General features: G+C 39.5%; 1 protein-coding gene across 6 annotated transcripts in view; it reads right to left on the reverse strand.

Annotated features, from left to right (window-relative positions):
* shroom1 (shroom family member 1) overlaps positions 1 to 16,584 on the reverse strand; it is a 38,389-nt gene extending 21,805 nt beyond the window's left edge. For 3 of the 6 annotated variants that reach the window (XM_078266804.1, XM_078266807.1, XM_078266801.1), the window contains exon 1: positions 16,387 to 16,584. The gene's annotated coding sequence lies outside the window, so the exon portion shown is untranslated. Of the gene's footprint in view, positions 1 to 13,796; positions 13,872 to 15,084; positions 15,147 to 16,386 lie in introns of those variants that run through there. The other 3 variants (XM_078266805.1, XM_078266803.1, XM_078266802.1) reach the window with 2 other exon arrangements.
* Positions 16,585 to 18,396: the final 1,812 nt, after the last annotated feature.

Below are 18,396 nucleotides of genomic sequence, written 5' to 3' on the forward strand. Positions count from 1 at the left end.
TCATTAAATATCAAGGTAGGCTGAAGAGACTTAACACAAGCCACTGGAAACATATCCCAAATCTTTACCTTGTGTCTTCAAATGAGAAATCTTTTAAAATCTGTCCGCATAAAATGGACGAGGGAGGCATCACACAAGCACAAATACTTCACTTCTAGGCTCAAGTCTCCCACAGGACCTGAAAGACATCATTCCTATTGTCCCCCGATCAAACAGAAACAGAGAGGAAGCGTTTTTTGAAAAGGTGGAAGTGGTCGGGTGTTGAGCACTGACATAAAAAAGCATCTATTATCGGGAAAGGGAAAGCCGCGTTGCCATGCGATGTTATCACCACAACGCCTGCAGTGCAATTACTCCTGTATGTGTGTGACAAACACAGAAAAAGACTTCAGCATGTCTATGTGTGTGTGTGTGTGTGTGTGTGTGTGTGTGTGTGTGTGTGTGTGTGTGTGTGTGTGTGTGTGCAGGGGTGAGAAACTGTGGCTGGGTGTTGCTGGGCAGTGCTCACACCGGTGTCTAAAATCTCTAGCTGACCAACACAAGCTGTCACACTCTAATAAGCTCTGCATTCCTGCCTTGATCTGGCCTAAACTTCAAATTGCATACACCTAATTTAACCAACATGTCTACTAAATGCATAATAGTGCATTTGTGACTACAACACTTGCTTCTTCTGTAATTGCAGGGCTGCAAATTGCTAACAGCCCTGCCATCTGTGTTAAGCTTCTAGTTAAGAAATAAATGCTTATATAATGACACACACACACAAAGAGTGTATGAATAATATTCTCCTTTATAAAAAAAAACAACAGTTAAGCATTCTGTATCCTCTCTGGTCAACCATTAACCAGGAACTGCACCATGCCTGGCTGCTTCAAGCTTTAAAACTGAACACAGGGCTCTGTCAATGATACACTTATTATTCTGAGAAGAGAATTACTTTTGTATTAAGGACCCCTCATTATTACTGCAGCATATTGTTTTCAGGTTTGGTATGTGTATTAAAATGATTAGAATGATGTAGAATGACTATAAAACGGACAATTATGGAAGCAATTGGACTACCAGGAACTGGATACCCAGTTTTATACATGAAATAAAAAGTTATGCAACAGACAATGTTTCTTGCACCTTGCGGAAAGAAAAAAAAACACCATTTGGAGCCAACAAGGTTTCCTTGATGCGAGGTGGTATCTTCTGATGCCAGCAGAAAGATGAGCCATGCCCAACACACACCTGGCCTTAAGGCTCGAGGATCACATCAGTAACCAAACAGTTAACGACATCTCACAACATCGATTTCCAAAGGATACCTTATCCAGAGCAAATGTGTGATATCACCAACAACAAGGGAGCCACAGTGACAAAAAAAAAAAGGGCTAGGGCGAGGAATGTATGAAAGAAGGAAAAACACAGAAAGTGAGAAAAAAAAAAAGAGAGACGGCCCGGCAGGAAGCTGAGGACAAACACCACAGGAAACAAAACACAATAACAATTGACCCACTTCCTGTTCAAAGGTGGGAAAAGTCTCAATGACTCCATCGCTTCGGAAAAAAAATTATACTTTTAAAAAAAGCATCTATTGTTCTTGGATCCCCAGTGTGTCCTATAGCTCAGGCCTCATCTCTTCACAGACCCTAAAGACACAACTTGTTTTATACAAACTTTTATCTGTACATATTAGTCAAATGTTTGTGCAACTTGTTCAGCTTTGTTGTCCTTGTTTTTAGCTGTATGTGTATTTCTGTGTATGTACTTTGAGAGCAACAACCTGTATGTGTTTGTGAGAGTCGCTGCCGGTTAGGCTCAGCCTGTGTCATCTCTTGCCTATAGCTCTTTGCCCTGCCAGGCTGCATTTACCATCTCTACCCTGTTACATAATGAGCTGTGGTGCGACCAGCTGACCACGGACACATAACAGACGCAGGAATTCACCCACGTTGTCCCCTGAGCTAGTACTGCGGCAGCCGTGACACTGCATGACTTGACCAGGAGCACATGCGGCTGAGCACAGAGGTCAAGACTTCCCAGAGACACACAGACTTTACAGTACATGTGTTGTTCTTGTAATATAACCCATCGTTAAGTAATCTCATAGTGCCTTCTATGTCATGATTAAGGGTCTGTAGTAACACTGTATCGTTTGAAGCCAACAAACGGAGCAAACAAAAACAATAAAGCAGATCCTAATATCAGATTGAATACTGGTAGGATGAAAGACCACAAGAGGACAAATGCCATTAATAAACACATTGATTTAGTATCATTAATTAGAGCACATAAAGGGCATCAGTTTGTGTTTCATAAAATGTTGACATAAAATTAAGCTAAGCAAAGAAGTCCTACAGGGAAGAAAACAATGAATTCTTTGTGCAAGCTGCTATACAAAGTACATGTATTTGCCCCTTCCAACTATTGATTGTTACTCATGTAATGTATTAATGCTGGGAAAATCTGGGCAAAAGCTGTTAATAGACTTATCACACCATATGCAGACTTGTGTGGCATAAAGGCCATTTGATATGTTGTTGTAGTGACTGCTTTCTTTTTTTAATTTTTTTTTTAATTTAACCTTTATTTATTCAGGGAAGGTTCACTAAGAGGCAGCCTCTCTTTTGCAGGAACACCCTGATCACATTCACACAGTTACACATTCATACCTGGAAGCTTCCCAGTACAACCACTGGAGCTGTTGAGGTTGCCCTTTGGCACCTCAGGGAGGGGTAAGTGCTGCTCTTTCACTTTCCCCACCCAGATGTTATCCTGTCAGTCTGGGGATTGAACCGACAACCTTCTGGTCACAAGCTTGCATCTCTAACCTTTGGGCCACCACTGCCCTGACTGCTATGCTTCTCCCTGTAAGGATGTCATTGTTTGCTATGGAAATACATTAGTTTGAATGTACAGTGCCTATTGTTTGTTAAAAGAAAGTTATTTAATTTAAACAGCAGCATTAACATAGTTTAAAAAAAGACTTCTAACAAACAGCACTGAAAAACAATATCATAAAAAGACAGGTAGAAGCAAAACGTGTACTGTACCACTCTGTGTAATATCTTCTTAGATAGCTTCTATTTTACCATATTTTAATCAATCTTTAATTTTCAACACATTCTAGGTGTTATTAATCATACTTTCCTTGAGCCTGCCTCACACTTCTACTTCAATACCGACAGTGAGATAAAGCAGTGGTAATTATCACAATCTTTTTTTTGTATTTACGGTCCATGGATATGCAGAGGAAAAGGTAAATGTTTAAGGATGTATTTTCAGCCATGCTAGCAGCAGTTATCTGGTGAAATATCTCAACATCTTTGAGATGAATTGGGACAAACATTTGTGCAGACATTCATAGTTTCCAGAGGACGCATCCTAACAACTTTGGTGATCCGCTGACTTTTCCTCTATCACCACCACAAGGTGAATAACTTTGATGATCCCTTAAGTTTTCATCTAGCTCCATCAAGTCAACATTTAAATATTAAATACTAAATGGCAAAACTAATTGCATTCCTCAGCCTCAGCTGTACTTTATGTTTAGTGCTAATTAGCAAATATTAGCATGTTATCAGGCTGAACTAAGCATGTGCTGTCATTGTGAGCATGTTAGCATTTAGCTCAAAGCCTCTTTCCGACCAAGTAGTTACAGGAACGTAGTTATAGGAACAGTCCACTTCTAAACAGTTCTACTAACTACTCTCCCCCAAAACCGGTTTTGCCATTTGCATTCACACTGGCCAAGTGGCCATTGGAACTGGTAGGAGGGGTAAGGGAGTGACGCAAGCACGGCAACGGTCTTCATAGCGTCGTCACTTGACTTTAGCGCCACAATAAAGAATAAACGGAGTTCGAACAGCGGTGTTTAAAGACTAGGCTGGAGTACTTAACAGAGAAACACAGAAGACGAAGGCTCCAGCGTAATATGATCCTAATTAATATGATGGAAGAAGATAGAAGAGCACAGCGCAACAGGCAAACGAAACGACAGGTAAGTTTAGCTAGCATTAACAATTAGCTGGTTGAATGCATGATGTTTGTCTTATGAGTTAGCATACATAGACGAATTGCAACAGTGAAGAATATGTACTGTTTGTGTTTCGGACGTTGCAAGGTCACTAAGGGTTCCTATGCGAAAAAGGGGAAAGGAAAAAGACTTAATAATGCCCAAATTGGTCCAGTCGGAACACAATAAAAAAAGGGTTCTATGAACGTTATGTTCTAGGAACTGTAAAAGTCGGAAAGCGGCTATAGACTCATGCTTTCTTCACACAGTTTCTGGTCCTTGAGAAAGAAGAGAAAGTGACGGACAGCGAGACTCAATTTTATAGTTTGTCTGCCAGCAAATTTAAAAACAAATAACAATATGAAAGCCATACAATAAAATAACTGACCATCTGTACTTGGTACGCATGGTGACAATATCGCTCAGCAGGCCAAACACCTGACACTTTATTGCGGCGTGGCACTCTGACCTTTGGTGCCTTATCACTGGTTTGGTTGTTTGGCAGAGGCACATGGAAAGGAATGTGCTTGATAAGCAGCTAGGACAGGTACAGTAAAGCAAACAGGTTGTTATATTCAGTACACTGCCCTCAGTTTGACTGGTAAATAGTTATTATGCAATGGCAGCACTAGTTCTCTAGTTCCCAGTTGGACTAATAGCAAGGCTTGTTCGCACACTCAACACTAAGCCTATCTGCTCTTAAATTCTACACTATCGCTTGAAGATATTGTAATTTGTGCTCAAACAATAATTGAGTTCACCTCTGTATTCAAATATCATTTATATAACAGATACTCATCTGTGCAATGATCTCACCAATCATTTACTGCCCTGTGCAGACGGCAGGTGAAGATAAGACAATAAGAGAATAGCCTGCGGGACACTTCCTGGTAGAACAAACTACAGTGTGCCTGCAGGAAGATCGCAGAAATATAAACCTGTGGGGTTACATTCAATGAAGCAATATGGTAACTTGTGATTTTCCTTAAGTAGGGCTGCAACTAACACGTATTTTCATTATGGATTCATCTGCAATCAATCTTCTTGATTAATCGATTGGTCAGAAACATGTCACAAGTTCCTAGAGCCCAAGGAGACGTCTTCACATATCTTGAATTGTCCGACTAACAGTCCAAAACCCCAAAGACATTCAATTCACCATCATAGAGGACAAAAAAAAAAAAAAAGAACAGGCTTGGACGTTGCATTCAGTAAGATATTCCTGATTATTTCATATCTTGAGGCTTTATTATATCCCAAGTACAACGTTTTAGTTTCAATACCCATTACATAATGACATTAGATATTTAATCTTGCAGCGAGGGGAATATGCAAGGGAAGAAGTGCCAGATTAATAACGTGCCAAGGGCGATTAAGCACCAATCACCAACGCATGAATTGCCAATAAGTGTTTCGCAATAGCACTGAGTGACAGAGCACATTAAGTTGTTCAATTAATCTGACTTCACAGTCTTCTCCAGACATTATAACATTTAACTGCCACAGATGGAAGTGCTATGTCTATAGCCTTGGGTAATTTAGATATTGCACACCAACCATGGGAAAAACACACAAAACTTTATCCCTATCCTTCTGCAGTCACACAAATCCTAAATCTTAACATCAACACACTATCATTATTACTTTGAGACACTCAGACAACATAATTAGAAGTGGGTGTTTTTTACCCTCCTGTAATCATTCGAACCTGCTGGAGTGGCCAAAGTCAGGTTACAGTACTAAATGATCTGCTGAGCTCCAAGACAACAGCATTCCTGCTATGGCCTCCCTGAGACCCATCTAATATCAGGCAATTACAGCAATGAATGGACATTTCTAGACCACAGAATGCAATAGAAGCTATACAGGGAGTAGTTTTGAAGGGGAAAAAAAGATTCCAGCCAAAAGTCCAACAGCAAATGCACACAAAATTACTGCACACTGCAAGATTTAGGCATCAAGCAAAGTGGACAGTACATCTGTCCAAACTCCTGTCTGCTTTTGTTAATCTTGCAGATTGTTTTCAGTTACTTTCACTGACTAGAGTCCTGCTCAGGAGAAGTTGGGTGGGTACTACGTGAGGTTATCAGACTCCATGCACTGGTAATGTTGCGGCCACACTGGATTTTGATCCTCATTTATTTCAATTCAATAGGCAGACAGAAGACAATTGACAGAAGACAGTTTGACATGTCACAGTAGAGAAAGCATAGGTGTGACTGTTGATGGCTGAATTCCACTTGGCAGCTTTGATCAAACACAACACAAACACTTCTCCGGACTCTTTGCTAAAATGTTTGCGCTGTGAGCCTCTCTTCTGTTGCACCTGTGTCATTCTGATTGAAAACACATGTATAGGTTGATTCAAATAGAATCAACACGCGCTCAGAAACAAACACACATTCAAAAACCTTGCAGAACATTTTTTTTAACCAATACATTTCAGACATGTGACATCATGTCATGCCATGGTGAGGTAGGAGAAACAGCCGAAAACAAAAAAAAAAGAAATATGAGGATAAATAGGATAAAAGGTGTTAGAAACTGTGTCACTGTCTACCATCTAATATGGCGTGATGAAAGTGAACAGACATGCCTCTAATCTTTCCTTTTATACCTGCCAGGATGCTTTAAGCAGCATGAAAAGGACTGTTCAGACACACGATACGCTGCCTTGTAGAGCAGCAGCGGCAGGACAACAAGGAAACATTTGCTCTGTGTTGCACCAGAGATTTGAATTGCAAAAGAACCCGCCAGGCAGACAGAGACACTGTGTGAGGGCAAACGGTTAATATTCACTTCCCCCCCAATGACCCCAGCACTGCTGCCGCTGAAGTCAACAACAGATCTGAGCCAAGATATGTTCTTGAGGACAGACTCCTACTGTCAGGTGAAATAAAGCAAATGAAAAAGTGGCCAACATTCTCCACATTTTTGTTATCGCACAATGTGCATATTATCAGGAGCATAAGGATGTCTTGTGGGTAACGGGTGTCAGAACAGAACTTAATCTGTCTCATATTACCATTCTTGAAAATCCCGTAATTTATTGGCCTGAGCCTGGTTTACACTTCTGTCTCCCACATGTTCCTCAGACACAGACAAAGGTCAAAGCCAGTGAGGGGCGTCCTGACAGATTTCCTGTAGACAAAGAGGAGCTCAGCAGTCGCAATTACTACTTTGCTAATTCACAATCTGAATGAAATACAGAGGGATATATTTGCTGTTTGCTGATATGTTTCTCGTGAATCATCTCTGTAAAACACACAAAAAACTGGGGGAAATCAACTTACTGCTTTCACAGTATCACAGCTACTGGTCAGAGATCACTTTGGGTCTCTGTTTGTCTAAACATGTACTTTTGTTCATACAAAAGCAGAGACAACAGGGGAGTTCACCCTGCAGACAGATGCGGATTGAAACACCCACACGAAGAAGTCATTTGGCCCAGAGCAGACCACAGCAAACATTTTGCCTCCCCCCCCTTGTGAGGCACAATTTGATATGGAAAAAGCCCAAAGCACACTAAATAACAGATGGCTTTATCACATCACCCTCAAGGTATACGATTTCCCAAACCTGCCATTTCTAATGGCCTGAGCTGTCTAATTTGAAGTGCAAAGCTGGTGAAATATCCTCACTGAAGTGGACTTTGTAGGATCAAGCTTAATTTAATTGCTTGAATTCAGTTAAAAACAACGAGAGATTCCAAGTTTTAGTCAGACTCTCTTAGGCATGTTATCCAAATGTTATCCAAAAGCTATCAAGGGAAAAATAAATAACTCGGCCCCAAAAGCCAGAATTTCAATTACTCAGGATGACTCCCGACCAGCTGTTATTATTTAATGAAGAGACTTTGTGATACCGATCATAACTATAAAAAGTCTCAATTTTGGCCCCATAAAACCAAAAGCAAAGTTTGAGCAAGTTGGCTCTCTTTGAGCCAAACATTTGACTAGCATGGAATGTATCGCCTTATCAAGGCCAGAGGGGGATTTTTCTGTAAAATGAACCAAGAATGATTTTTGATTTAGTGGACAGCTTCCCGCTAGAAAAGCAGAACTGCAGCTTTAAATTTTAGAGTGCAAAGATCTCAGCTTTTAAAATGTTCCTCAATGGCTTTTCCATGCCTAAATTCTGTACAATCTAGTGCTGCTACATTTCTTTTTAAAGATCACACCAGTATATAGCAACAGCCTTGTCGTAGACAGGGGGGGAAAAAAATCTTTCTGGCATTAAAGCACCAACAGCTTTTGAAATTTAATGAATCCGTTCCAGGTGGAAACCGAGTTAGCATTTAGCCAGTTTTTAAATCATTCTTCAGGCCATTATTAAGCAGATGATCAATGTAACGCAGCCAACAATTTCCCCCTGAACAGGCTGATAAGTCTCTCAAACTGAGTAATCTTGGTTAAGCGCTTTTCCTCTGAGAAGTTTGCTTTTTGCTGCACAAAGCTATATAAAAGAAAATATAAAGAAAATTATTTTTTTTATCCGGAATACAGTAGTTTTTTGTGTTAGCTCGCCACATGGATCGTGATTTTGCAGTCCTCCCACCTCCGTCTTAGCGTATTTGCCCACAGAACATATGTCGGCGCTGTATTGAAAGAACAAATGTGTGTCTCATGTGCTGATAAAGACAGAGTCCCACCTACACCTCAGGCTATAGACTGCCGGCTGCACAGTAGATCTCCCATTATAATCGACGCCTCTGCAGAGAAGAAACACTAGGTGTTAACTTTTAAAACTTTTTTAAACTTTTTGCTTTTCAAACACATACCTAACATAGTAACCTAATAGTACTGATCATCATGCTCAGGAGTCAAGTGATTTCTAATCGCCATTGTGTTTCCCAGCACTGAGTCTGCCACCGTGGTTAATTTTAGGGGGAGCTGATTACAATGGGCTCCTTTTACTGCTGGCAGCGCAGGTTTCCTACCTCAGAGCAGGGGAAGAGAGGGGGATCAGATCAAGAGGAAGAGGGGGGGGTTTAAGGCTGTGAAATAAATCACACAGAGATTAATCTTTACCTGAAAACAGGGCAACCTACTCTGGACTTTGTAACCTGGGAGAATAAAAATGGCGTGGTAATCCAATGTGGTGCTGCTTGAGGAAGTATTGATGTGACTATTGGGGGGGCGGGGGGACGTCACTCCTTCCTATGACACAAAGTGAAGAAAAAAAAAAAAAACACTCGCTAACTGAATTTGAAATCTGTTTTACATTTTCCTTTCTTTCTAGCACCCTTATCGGCAGACAACATTTAAAACAAACGTGTTTGAAATTACTTTATAGCTGCAACTCATGATTCATGTCATAATCACTTCATTTGCCGATTATATTTGCAGTTAATCATCTACTCAATGTCAAAAGATGTGTCAAATTTGACCCGAGGACGACATGAGGGTTAAGCAGTTTTATTTCAGCAATTTAGAATGAAAATAAGTGAGTCACAACCCAGCTGTCGAAGCCATTTCACCTCTGACTGGAGTCTGGAAAAACACAGACATACATAAAAAAAAAAAAAAAGAAAGACATCAAGCCTCTACTTCCAGCCATGTCAGACAGCTGTAAATGCCTCTTTTATTAGTCGATGTCACAGCCATATTACTGCGTCTGCGGCCAGCTCAAGTCTCGGTGACAGCCCCTCACCCACACCTTTTCATCAGGGACTATGAAACCTGAGAAGGCCCTCCAGCAGACCTGTTAACACGGTGTATTATGGAGGTACAATACACACACAGACTCACACAGACACAAAGGATGAAGGGCTGCTCTGTCGTCCAAACTGCAGTGAAACAGCAACAGCGCTAGGAAAAGCATTTCTCTTCCTCTCTGCCTCGCCGTGTAGACCCCTTTTTTGATGCATCCGTGACCTTGATTATCACAACATAAACCTTTTTAAAACTTTCACAATCCGTGATCAGTGTAAATCTCTTACAATCACTTAAAAAGGTACCCTGTGGAGTTTTTGACCTCTAGCACTATGTAGCACATTTTTAATGAGTACTCATCGTTTGTTTTGCAATTGCACAAGTGTGGCATGATACACAGTCCTGTCAGTGGTTTTACATTATTCAACAAGTGGTGGTAATGTGCCAAAATGCGCAGCAATGTGCCAAAATATGCAGCAATGTGCCGGCAAGGGCAGAGGAAAAGGCGGCTGCTAACTATAGTATTGATGTAAACAAAAATCTAAATGTTGTGAAAAATTGGCTTTGCACGTGTTTTGTAAGGGAGAAAATATGTTTGTTAGGCTTCAAGGATACAAGGTAAGGTAATACTGAATGTAAACATAACGTCAAAGAAAACGCTACAGGGCATCTTAAATTACTCTATGGCTGTAGAGTTTTGTTTGTCGTCTCTGCAGTGTGCTGCTGCTACAACTCAATTCAAATCAATTCCATTTTATTCATAGTATCAAATCATAACGAGAGTTATCTCAAGACACTTTACAGATAGAGTAGGTCTAGACCACAACAATTGTATTTTATGTCCGTCTACATTTCCCCAAAAAGTAGAGAAAAGGCGCAGAGTTTTTAAAAATCTGGCTGCCTATACAAATAGGTTACTCAAAACACACACACACCGACATGACATATGAAACTGCCATGTCCCCATGAGGGTCCTTTAGGCCATACAATAGTGTAGGTGTGGTCCTGTCAGACAACCAGAACAGGCAGAGACACATACATAACCATACACACTTTCCAGCTACAGAGAAGAAACTAGGGATGGGCGATATGGCCTAAAATCCATATTGCGATATACATTGCAGCCTTTTGCGATAATGAGAGATATATATATATATATATATATATATATATATATATACATATATATATATATATATATATATATATCACAATATATAAATTATAATAAACCATTTCAGAACAGGTTACATAGACCATAAGGAAAGCCAAACTTCTAAATGAATTTTTTTAAAGAAAGAAACGTAGTATGTAGTTTTGAGAACATTTATTGTGCAAAACTGTAATTATACAACATAATGTTGCAGATAAATAAAATTCAAGTACACTAGTTCCAGAGACTTTAACAAAGAAAAAGCTTAAAGTATTGGGGTTCTTTTCTTTAGTGCAAACCATTCTAAAAAGGCACTACACTTAGTTGAAGTCCTTGGTTCTTAAATGCCACCCACGATGCAGAGAACAGGAAAAACTGGTGTCATTTTAGTAGGGCTGCACGATTCTGGGAAAAATATGAATCACGATTTTTTTAGCTTTTGTTGCGTTGTAGCTGGTTGCAGCTTTGTGGCTCTAAATTTCGCGGGTAGATCGCGTCATCAACATGCATTATCGTGATATAATTAAAATCTCTATCGTAGGCCAATTTTGTATCATTTATATTGCATATTGTTTGTATCACCCATTACTAGAAGAAACTAGACACAAGATGGCAAAAGAGAGCTGGAAAAGCTGTGAATGTCGGAGTTTTTTTTAAACAATAAATTAGTGCAGAAGGGTGTTTTTCCCTTTGAGGCCAATAACTGACAGCAACAAAGTAAACCAACCTGTTATAGGGTAGGAAGTAACTTACCTTTGAAGTTACAAACTCCCGATGGCAATGTCTGTCTCTTTAGCTGCTAAATACTTTGTCAATCTGCCGTTTGGTGTTGAGCGGGTAGAGTAAAGTGGGTCTTTAGACCTTTTTCGCTGAAAACAAACCGAAACAGTAACGCTTCCGACAAGAAAACCAAAACAATTAGCTGAAAAACACTAAAACGCTCTGGGAAACTGCAGAGTCAGATGACAATTCTCTTTCACATTACATTTAGTAGGGGTGTGCAAAAAATTCGATTCTGCTTCATCATGTGGACACAATTTGGACAAATACAATTTGATTGTTTTGGGGAGAAAATTGTGTGTTGTCTTTGCCGTAACTTCAAAAGCCGTAGAGAAGCCAAGGCAGAATACCGTAACATCAGTTACGGTTCTTTGCCTTTGTTTCATGGCGCTTCAGAATGCTCAAATTGAGTTAAGGTACTCTGTAAATGCCATGCCCGCGCCACACACACACACACACACACACACAATTTACTTACTTCTGCTTTCATCCAGATTATCTGTAAAGCTGTTCAACATTAACGCATTTCCCTATTAATGTTTCCTTTCCTGATAAGCCTGCTAGTTTCAACAGCCTCAGAATTTCCTCATATTTCCCGTTACTTATTAATGCTGCGGGGGAATTCTGACTTTAATATGACATATTCCCCTCTCTCTTCCCCTTCTGTGCTCTGACTCTAGAATCAAATCTTCCACCCTGATCTTCTTATCAGCGCTTCCTGGCTGTCAGCGCAATGATGTCATACAACCTGAATACTTGTCTGTTACAATCACGCACTAAAACATGCATCCATCATCTTATCAAGGTCATTAGCTACACAACAGAGCATGACGTCATGATGACTTAACCAACCAGAATGCCACACCTAAATGCTCATTAGTGTTCATGCTACAGTTTAATTGTTATGTTATAGCATCGCCATGATGTACCAAATGTCTAAAATAGAAAAGGTACTTCTGCATCACAGAATTCAGTCAGCGGAGATCTTTTCACTTGGTAGCTTAACCTTACAAACACAATCTCATTCTTAATCTTCCATTCTTACTGAAACATTGCATATAGAAACCTGATGGTACTTGATCACATCAGCTGACATCGAAATCTTGCAGTTAATGGTTGTCACTTAAAAATCCTCTTCGTACCTGATTACAGCCAGCCTGAGTCAATCATTTCACCGTGAAAAAAAACCACCACTGAATTCCCACTCCCTTAGAATGAGTCATTCACAGCTACTTCCTTAACACATTTTTTTTTTCCTGAAACCAACAATGCCAGTGAAAGCCTCGCATATTGCAGGTACAAAAGGAAGAGGTGGAAATAAGGTCACACTTCCATTACGGGAAAATACAACACAGGTAAGAAAAGCAAAAACCAACAAGCTGTTAACTGATTTATAACTCTGACACCTTCCTACTACAACACTGCTACTACAACTGTCCATTATTCATCACATTGAAACTTTCACTAGATTTCAAAGTGACACCATGCAGAGTGGTAATTATTTAATTACAGCGGCATTAGGTCATTTGATTTTGACTTTATTTCTGGAATTGTATTAGATGTTTTTTATCTGAAATAAAGTATCACTTGTGTGTGATCCTATCATGTCATTTGGATCACTTTCAGCAACATCTTCAAACGTTTTTAGTATGGAATTATTTTTTGACTAGTGTGTCCATGAGGTTCCTTATTGCTGCAGAATCAATCTGAACCCATCTGAAGTTAATCTAAACTTAATCACTCACGCAGCCAAACCAGTTAGTTCATCTTTATAGAGGTAGGCTGAGTAAAAAGGACACTGGAAGAATGTAAACATCCAAGTAAAAACTACACACACCCAGAGACATTTTCCACTGTTAAAAGAACGACTAGCCCCACAAAGTCTCCGTTACCCCGTGCTATTTTGAGTCTAAAATGTCCTAAAATTACTACACTATACAAATGTATTCAATTTTGTTGAACTGCTTTTTCTGCAGCACACCATCGATCGATACTGTGCAAACATTTTTTTGTTCCCTTAGGAGGTAGAAGGAAAGAGAGAGAGACATAGCAAAGGGAAAAAACTGAGATTATTTTTCAACACCCAGGGTAAGTTTACATATCATAGCCTTGCCATTCCATTTGGTTAATCTTTTGTTTCCGGGTTCCTTTCTTTTTTAATCGTTTTGCAAACACAAACACCACCTCATCATGCTATCATACATACCAGTGGTTCCCAACCTGGGGTCCGGGGACCCCTCAGGGGGGCGGCAAAGATCACAGGGGGTGCGCAAGTCTTTATCTGGTTTGAGGTTGAGGAAAAAAAACAAATATTTGCACATGTTAAACTAATTATGATAATACACTAGAATATAGAATGTATACAAAAGTCTGTATAAAAACTATATATTTTTGTTCTCGCTTAAAATTGTAAGCAGGCTACTTAGTAGGCCAAACCTCCGGGACCTCTTAACCTGTGGCCCTTGCTGTCATCAGGTCAGCTGCTAGCTGCTATCATCCTTGTTTTTCATCACTATTTTATGAATGAAACATGGCGGAGAAACGTAAAAGTGCTGATAACTCCTCTGTATCAAAAAAGAAAGTAAGGCTCTATCTCGAGAGTTACCTCAACTTCGGTTTCGGGGGGGGGGGGCTCAGCTTTTCTTAGACATAAGTAGGGGGGGCGCCAAGGAAAAAAGGTTGGGAACCACTAGAGACGTTCCGATACCGATACCACTATCGGTATCAGCTCCGATACTGCCTAAAACGCTGGTATCGGGAAGTACTGGAGTTCATGCACCGATCCGATGCCACGTAATAAAGCCCTAAAAAAAATCTACGTTAAAGTAGTTTATTTATGTTCTTTTCCCGTTATAACTGACTGTCAAACTGGAGAATAAAAGAAAAAATACAAGTTAAAGTCATGTTTCACAAAGACTTTAACTTGAGCCCGACTGACAACAAAGATAGAAATAATATCACAGCCATACAGGGATAGTAGGATACAGTTGTTAAAACATAATAAAATATATGACACACTGGTATTGGATCGGTACTCGGTATCGGCCGATACGCAAGTTCAGGTATCGGAATCGGTAAGCAAAAAATGGTATCGGGCCATCTCTAGGAACCACTGATACATACAACCACCTGTGCAACGATTACCCAATGTGTGTATTATTGCCACGTTTGAATGTTTTGGCTTTGTGTCTAGGTATAATGCATTATAATTATATATATATTATTATAATGGTATATAATATATATATATAAAAAATATAATGAGTCATTACCTTATCTGACAAATACAACCATTCATCTGTGAAGGACTATCCAAGTACTGCAACATCAGCTGAGTTTTGGATAAACAGGTGTTTATGTGAGCACCTGTGTGTAAGAGATTGATGCATGCTTTTGGGTTCACTTGCCTCGGTGCACATGAGTATGTCTGTCTGTGTGTCTGTGTGTGTGTGTGTGTGTGTGTGTGTGTGTGTGTGTGTGTGTGTTACACCTACATGCAAGTCTACTCTGCACAAACATCTCTGTAAGGGTCTCTTTGCAGCCTCCAGGTCAGACTCTGTGGGTGCAGTGGAGTCGAGCTGGGTCAGCGGCCTGAGCAGGCCATTCAGCAGCATAACAAACACAGAGAGGCCAGTGTGCTCCTCCTGCACCCACCATCTGACCAATGCACCTCATGAGTGCTTCAGTTTCAGCCACAGCACAAAACACTAGTGTCTGGTTTCCCTTTTGTTCCCACTTTAAATAAAACATAGTCCAGTCATTAGGTAGAAAGGCCCTCTAGTGCATAATTCAGGGCCAGGTATCAATTTGAGACGAGGAGATAAGGTTAAGCGAGGACAATACTATGTTGTTCTCACAATACCATCAAACAACAGATATTGCATAAGTAATGTACAACACAGAAAGTATGAAAATGGCAATTAAATGTGGTGATATAACAGTAGTTTGGGTTGCTGGGTTGCACTATAGTGTGTGATGTATGTTCTTCATGTTATGTCTGTCCGGTATGGACTATTTGTTTGTGTCATATGTCTGATGTCCTGTCATGAAGTGCCTTGCAACTGTGCCGCAAACCCAACGGGTTAAATAAAGTTATCTACTACTAGCCTACTGTTTGTCTACAGTCCACACTATCCATTGCAGGGCTGCAGCTAACCATTATTTGTATCCTCAAATGATCTGTCAATTGTTTTCCTTGAGCCCAAGTTGACGTTAAATTGCTTGTAGCGGTCAAAAAACCCAAATATATTTATGGTGGAAACAAAGAATTTCAGCTTTACCAAAATGTAATCCATTATAAACTGAACATCTGAACTGAAAAAAGAAAAAGCCAGACAAGAAAGCCAAACTATAGAGCCCTAGAAGTTTTCCAAAACGAGAATAGACATTTAAAATGGTCGATATATTAAAAATAAAAAAATAAAAATACAAAACTTACAATATACCTACTAAGTCAGATCATTATATTACAGAACATTCAGTAGCAATACCAATACTATGTTCAAAAATACAATCAACCACTATGACCACTAACTAGGATTATTTGCTATCTAACGCTTGCTCTGAACAGAACTGAACTGAGATCAGTTGTAGCTTATTAAAAGACGTTAATTTTACCCCCGACACGCATTACAACTTCCTAAAACTACACATATAAAGAGAGGTTCAATATCACATATTTTCATAAAGCTATTTTTACTAGAAATGGTAAGCAACATGACTGACAGTTGACAACCGAAACTGAAAAGCCAGTGATACTAGATGCACCTGCTACTACTAAAGTCCCCTTCACGTACCTGTTGATTCCCGGTGACTTCGCTGTTTTTAACTCGTAGTCCTTGTTTCTCTCGGATGTGTTTCCTCTTCTCTAGTGAATGACGGTTAAAAGAAATACATTAACTTACGCACTTTTTTGTAGTTGGCTAAAGTGCATCGCCGCACCCGGTAATGAGCTTTCCTTTTTCCTTCGCTCGCAGTTAGCTTACCTTATTCCCTGGAGAGAGAGAAGCGGATGAAAGGTAATAGGACCATGTCGACCAATCAGATGCGGCGAGAGGCGGGCACTTTAAGGAATACACGAAATCCTATTGGTCAGCCGGCAGAACAGTGAAAACGGGAGTGTATTGTTTTGATGTTCTTCAGTTCACTGGAAAGAAGCAGAAGCCAAAACTGAACAGTGACATTTATATTGCATATTTACTGAACTCACTGAAAGAAACATGTATTGCATGGGAATAGTTTAATAAATTAAATATTCAAGCTGGCAATGAAAATGGTAATCTTTCAAATAAATGCTTAGTAAAGACTGACAAGAGAAAAAAAACACAAAATGATAAGACAAATTGGGGAAAAAAACATCAGTCTACATAAGAGTTAATGTTCTCAGGGCAGCACATTGTGGATTGAAAGGAGCTAATCATTTTTAAGAGGCTCTGCAATGCAAAGCTACATAAACTACTTTGGATACCTTTGTATTTGTTGCACATGCACAGAAGGATTTACTAAGCACCATCTATTTCTTAACGCAAACAACTAAAACTACACTATTTGGACAGCTCAGGATACAGTAGAACAAAATATGAACATCTTCTAGACCACCAGTAATATTTTTTATTCAGCATGCATTGTTTGTTGTTATTATTGCTGCTCGGTGCTTTTATGTAAATATTACATATATATTTTATATCTGTTATATTTAGGGCAGGGTCACAATGTGTTCCAATTACATGCATGTCACATACAATACACAAAATAAGATGTAATTTGGAGAGAATCATTGTTAATATAGTTGCAAAAAATAAAAGACAGATGTGACTTGGATCCCGTTTCATTTTTTTATAAAATGACCGCAAATTGTCTCCAGATAGAGTGCAATGACTGAATGAGTGTAAAGCCATCTACCATATTGGTGAATGTTTGTTTAGTTTTTTTGCAAATAGTAGCTGTTTTTAAGATTTCACCTTCATCCCTTCCTTACTTCTTTACTTTTTTCTATTTTTATTAACAATCTTCCACTTGGTTTTGAAAAAGCACATGTGTCTATGTATGCAGATGATACAACAATATACATGTGTGCACCTACTATTAATGAAATAACTACAACCCTCAACAAAGAGTTGCAGATAGCACTAGAATGGGTTACTTACAATAGACTATTCCTAAACATGTCAAAGACTAAAAGCATTGTATTTGGTACAAATCACTCCTTGAGCTCTAGACCTCAGATGAATTTGATGCTGAATAATGTAGCGGTTGAGCAAGTAGAGGAAACAAAGCTTCTTGGTGTTATCTTAGATTGTAAACTGCTGTGGACAAGGCATATAGATTCTCCTGTTGCAAAGATGGGGAGGAATCTATCTGTTATAAAAAGATGCTCTGCTTTTTTAACACCACACCAGACCAAACAAGTCCTGCAGACACTAGTTTTATCACATCTAGATTATTGCCCAACGATATGGTCAAGTGCTGCAAAGAAAGATCTAGGAAAGCTGTAGCTGGTTCAGAACAGAGCAGTTCGTCTTGCCCTTCAATGTCCACTTAGGTCTAATGTAAACAACATGCATGTCAATCTCTCCTGGTTGAAAGTTGCGGAGTGACTTTCAGCATCACTCCTGGCTTTTGTTAGAAACATTAATGAATTGAAAATTCCTAATTGTTTGTATAGTCAACTTACATTTAGTTCTAACACACATAAATACCCCACCAGACATGCCACTTTCTAAAGTTCCTAGAGCCCAAACACAATCAATGCAACGTACAGTATTGTATCGAGGGATGGTTGCTTGGAACTCACTTCCAGCAGAGAT

The sequence above is a fragment of the Sander vitreus genome, chromosome 13 (genome assembly GCF_031162955.1).
Source record: "Sander vitreus isolate 19-12246 chromosome 13, sanVit1, whole genome shotgun sequence".
Lineage (NCBI taxonomy): Eukaryota > Metazoa > Chordata > Actinopteri > Perciformes > Percidae > Sander > Sander vitreus.